Source organism: Oncorhynchus gorbuscha, linkage group LG01 (assembly GCF_021184085.1).
Source record: "Oncorhynchus gorbuscha isolate QuinsamMale2020 ecotype Even-year linkage group LG01, OgorEven_v1.0, whole genome shotgun sequence".
Classification (NCBI taxonomy): Eukaryota; Metazoa; Chordata; class Actinopteri; order Salmoniformes; family Salmonidae; genus Oncorhynchus; species Oncorhynchus gorbuscha.
The window spans coordinates 92,331,988-92,337,987 of NC_060173.1; positions in this window are offsets into that span (position 1 = coordinate 92,331,988).

The window sequence follows — 6,000 nt, forward strand, 5'->3', positions numbered from 1 at the left end:
GATGAGTTGATGAGCGAGGTGAGGTAAGGGAGAAGGTCTCCGGAAATGGTCTGGAGAAGAGAGGAGGGGATAGGGTCAAGCGGGCAGGTTGTTGGGCGGCCGCCGTCACAAGACGCGAGATTTCATCTGGAGAGAGAGGGAGAAAGAGGTCAGAGCACAGGGTAGGGCAGTGTGAGCAGAACCAGCGGTGTCGTTTGACTTAGCAAACGAGGATCGGATGTCGTCGACCTTCTTTTCAAAATGGTTGACGAAGTCATCTGCAGAGAGGGAGGAGGGGGGGGGGGGAGGATTCAGGAGGGAGGAGAAGGTGGCAAAGAGCTTCCTAGGGTTAGAGGCAGATGCTTGGAATTTAGCGTGGTAGAAAGTGGCTTTAGCAGCAGAGACAGAGGAGGAAAATGTAGAGAGGAGGGAGTGAAAGGATGCCAGGTCCGCAGGGAGGCGAGTTTTCCTCCATTTCCGCTCGGCTGCCCGGAGCCCTGTTCTGTGAGCTCGCAATGAGTCATCGAGCCACGGAGCGGGAGGGGAGGACCGAGCCGGCCTGGAGGATAGGGGACATAGAGAGTCAGGGATGCAGAGAGGGAGGAGAGGAGGGTTGAGGAGGCAGAATCAGGAGATAGGTGGGAGAAGGTTTGAGCGGAGGAAGAGATGATAGGATGGAAGAGGAGAGAGTAGCGGGGAGAGAGAGCGAAGGTTGGGACGGCGCGATACCATCCGAGTAGGGGCAGTGTGGGAGGTGTTGGATGAGAGCGAGAGGGAAAAGGATACAAGGCAGTGGTCGGAGACTTGGAGGAGTTGCAATGAGGTTAGTGGAAGAACAGCATCTAGTAAAGATGAGGTCGAGCGTATTGCCTGCCTTGTGAGTAGGGGGAAGGTGAGAGGGTGAGGTCAAAAGAGGAGAGGAGTGGAAAGAAGGAGGCAGAGAGGAAAGAGTCAAAGGTAGACGTGGGGAGGTTAAAGTCGCCCAGAACTGTAACTGTGACAGCATGGAATTCAAAGGAGGCGATAGACAGATGGGTAAGGGGAGAAAGAGAGAATGACCACTTGGGAGAGATGAGGATCCCGGTGCCACCACCCCGCTGACCAGACGCTCTCGGGGTGTGCGAGAACACGTGGGCGGACGAATATGTGTGTATATATATATATATATATATATATATAGAAAATTGATTTGGTACTGTCACTTATGCTCCCTCTCCGGCCTCTAGGTCACCAGGCTGCTCCTTATGGCGCACACCTGTCACCATCGTTACGTGTACCTGCGCGTCGTCAGACTCACCTGGACTCCATCACTTCCTTGATTACCTGCCCTATATATGTCACTCCCTTTGGGTCCTCCCCCAGGCGTCATTGTTTCGGTTTCATGTCTGTGTTTTTCAAGGTTCTTGGTTTGTATTATGTTCCATTTATTTTATTACAACACTCACTCCCTGAACTTGCTTCCTGACTCTCAGCGCACAACGTCACTTTGAGGTACCTTAATAAAGACATCTCTTTGCCATTCCTAGAACAGAATAATCCTTTACCATGTGGACTGGTCTGTACATTGTAACAAATGACTCAGGTTAGTCACAACAACACTGTTATTCTATAGACGCCTTTCCATCCTGAACTGTACCAAAGGTTGGAGTGCAGATTCCTCTCTGTCAGAAGTAAAGGATTATTGGAGGCTGTGCGGCACTGTTATCATTATATTGTACTGTAGCTACAGATTTAGGATCTTAATTTGACCAGTTTCTCCCTGCAGGAAAATAATCCTGCAGCAACAGGAAATGTTAATTAATTTACATTTTTGTAGAGGTTGATACATTTTTTTGTTAGGGCAGATCGAGTCTAAAAAAACTTGTAGAGTGGAAATTACAAACTTTAGAAGCTTTTTAAACCTTGAATACACTAAAAATGATCAAATGAAGATCCTACACCTGTAAGTGGATGCCTTGACACAAATGTACAGTAAACACAGAACCTTGTGTAACTGAAGAGTTCCCCCTGAGTTAGGGTTCAAAGGTCAGCATAATAATAGCCACTCACTCCTGTGGAGTCTGGACACACTCACCTCCATCACATATCTGACACACACACACCCCTCTGTTCCATCTCTCCCTCGCAAGACCCATTGTCTGCATCTAGTGGTCACAGGGTTCTCTGGAAACTGGTTAGGTCTTTGTTATGGTCTTGAAGTTACATAAGTGTGTGCATGCGTGAAAGTGCAGGTCATAAAAGGTTTAGTAGGTAATTGGAAGAACCGTCCATTCTGAGTTGTAAATCACACACAGGTAAACACAGGAAGAGGGAGGAGACTGTGTCAAAAGTTAGGGTTGTCTTGTGCTCTTGGAACGGCTAACCATGAATGCGGTGTTATAAAGGTGTGTGTGTGTGCAGACGGACAGCGTCCAGGGGTATGTGAGCACACAAGTCTTTGAAGTTTCCAGGACATGTTCAGAACACAGCAAGATCAGACAGGGTTTCCGGGGACCTGTTCAGAACACAGCAAGATCAGACAGGGTTTCCGGGGACCTGTTCAGAACACAGCCAGATCAGATGGGTTTCCGGGGACCTGTTCAGAACACAGCAAGATCAGATGGGTTTCCGGGGACCTGTTCAGAACACAGCCAGATCAGACGGGTTTCCGGGGACCTGTTCAGAACACAGCGAGATCAGACGGGTTTCCGGGGACCTGTTCAGAACACAGCAAGATCAGACGGGTTTCCGGGGACCTGTTCAGAACACAGCAAGATCAGACGGGTTTCCGGGGACCTGTTCAGAACACAGCAAGATCAGACGGGTTTCCGGGGACCTGTTCAGAACACAGCAAGATCAGACAGGGTTTCCGGGGACCTGTTCAGAACAGAGACATCCGCACTGAGATCAGATGGACATCCGTGTCACTTACAGAGACATCCGTGTCACTGGTACAGAGACATCCGTGTCACTGAGTACAGAGACATCCGTGTCAAGATCCGTGTCACTGAGTACAGAGACATCCGTGTTGAGTACAGAGACATCCGTGTCACTGGACATCCGTGTCACTGAGTACAGAGACATCCGTGTCACTGACAAGATCCGTGTCACTGACGAGACATCCGTGTCACTGACTACAGAGACATCCGTGTCACTGACTACAGAGACATCCGTGTCACTGAACAGAGACATCCGCAAGACAGAGACATCCGTGTCACTGACATCCGGGTCACTGACTACAGAGACATCCGTGTCACTGACTACAGAGACATCCGTGTCACTGACTACAGAGACATCCGTGTCACTGACTACAGAGACATCCGTGTCACTGACTACAGAGACATCCGTGTCACAGAGACATCCGTGTCACTGAGAGACATCCGTGTCACAGTGTCACTGACAGAGACATCCAGAGACATCCGTGTCACTGACTACAGAGACATCCGTGTCACTGACTACAGAGACATCCGTGTCACTGAGTACAGAGACATCCGTGTCACTGACTACAGAGACATCCGTGTCACTGAGTACAGAGACATCCGTGTCACTGACTACAGAGACATCCGTGTCACTGACTACAGAGACATCCGTGTCACTGACTACAGAGACATCCGTGTCACTGAGTACAGAGACATCCGTGTCACTGACTACAGAGACATCCGTGTCACTGACTACAGAGACATCCGTGTCACTGACTACAGAGACATCCGTGTCACTGAGTCCGTGTCACAGAGACATCCGTGTCACTGACTACAGAGACATCCGTGTCACTGAGTACAGAGACATCCGTGTCACTGAGTACAGAGACATCCGTGTCACTGAGTACAGAGACATCCGTGTCACTGAGTACAGAGACATCCGTGTCACTGAGTACAGAGACATCCGTGTCACTGACTACAGAGACATCCGTGTCACTGACTACAGAGACATCCGTGTCACTGACTACAGAGACATCCGTGTCACTGACTACAGAGACATCCGTGTCACTGACTACAGAGACATCCGTGTCACTGACTACAGAGACATCCGTGTCACTGACTACAGAGACATCCGTGTCCCGATTTTTCCAAGGCCTGTAGTTTTGCAGTATTTGGACACAAAGATCTCAAAACCCCTTCAGAAAGTTTATCTCTTAATAATATGGTATTGGCTTACATTTTTGTTTTAAGACCTAAAGTGACCAACCTGTAAGAATCGCTTCTGAGAAATATCTCCTTTTTTGACAAAAGTATGATTGTAAAAGTGATAACTAGTCCAGTTTATACTCAATGACTGCAATAATAAATATCATTAGTCTTAACATATTTAGAATGATATAATATGACACATATTGTCATATTATTTCTTCCCTAAATTAACATCACATGCTGGGTCCCACAGCACATTAAGTAGTGGGTGACTCATGCCTGCTTCTCATTGTAACAGTGTAACAACACCAGTATGTGTGTCAGACAAACAACAGCTGGGAGATTTATCCGGATTTCTGTGCAGGGAGGTAACATGTTATTCCGCGTGGGTCAAGAGTGCAAAATGAGGGGAAAATACTGTTAATGGCTGTTTTGACTGGGATTTGTAAGAGAGCCAGATAGTATCAACTGTGACTTCATCAGAGAGGGCTGTGAGCCAGCCAAGACACCTCACTGAGCAGCTCCGAACCCCCACCACCATCCTCTTAACTGGACCCAATCAAAACAAAAAGCAAATTCACTGTCTCCAAGGAAAACAGAGAGGAACCGGGCGTGTTGGCTGCACCTGCGCTACGAGCAACGTCCCCCATAAGAATCCACAAACCCAGAGTGGAAAGAGTGTAGATAGGCGAGAGTTGCTGTCAAAATAGAACCGCACAGATGCTCAGTGCCTCAGTGTATCGTTACAGGGTGGAGAGTTCAACGCCTCACGATATTACCTTGGAATTCAACAATGGTGCCAATCAGAGGATATTGTTAATAAGTGTGTCTGTATGGATGGGGTAGCCACTCTTGCGTGATGAGAAACATTGCCAGAGACCTGACAACTTTCGTTAGCTCTCCAGTCCCCAAGCTAATGTAGGCTTTAGCCCAGCTGGCCAACACAGTCTTATGACGTGCAAGAGACCAGGGTTTAGGCCCAGGTGGTAACATAAAGCTGCACAGGGACCTTGTCCGAAGCCCTGTCATGACCCTGGCACATTCTGTCCTCTCCAAGGGCTCACAGTGTCAGGGACAGTAGATCACTCACGTTTATTGCAGATTGTTACAGCCTCCCCTCTCCAAAATGTGACTTCTGAGGCCGGTTTAACTTAACAGACTCCCAACGCATCAACAACATAGCTTCAAGGGTCAAACTTTAGAGTTTGCGTATCTAAAGGAAATGCTCTTGTACTAGCAGTGAATTCTAATTCGGTATGTTCTAGATAACAGGGGCCATGAGCTTTTCTTAACCCCCCTAATAACTAACTAATAACTAACTACTAATAACTCCATCAAGCTCCTGATTACTAAACCAACCATTCCTGCTTGTACTACTTCCCCACCTAGTTTAGCACCTCTGTAGAGGTACTAGAAGCAGGCAGAATCAGTTGACTTCAAAATCCATCTAGTAGGCTTTACCTGACTCCTGACCTGAGAAATACACAGAGCTTGTGTCAAAGATGATCTATTATATTGACAAGATGGTCCCGCGATCAGGTGGGAACATTCTAGCCAATGAGTGGGCAGATACGCATGTGAATAACAGGCCTCAACTCTGATATGAAGTTGTTTTTTTCCAAAGTTGCCAAAATGCCACGTGCATCCACTTTTACATTAGTCCATTCTTAACAACCTAAACATTACGAAACCTATTCGATCAAATAAGCATCAAATTATCAATTACATTTTTTGCTGACCAAATTGGACGATCTCACTGACCTCCATACAAATATTCCTCACTTTATGGTCTTATTTTCGTGGACCCCTCTCGCTTCGCCTCTTTCTCTCTGGTGTTAACTTGGGTCAACCTGTGTCAACCGTGGTCATGTGGGCCAGCATATAGTACCTTTTAGATTAGAGACTTAACACTTAA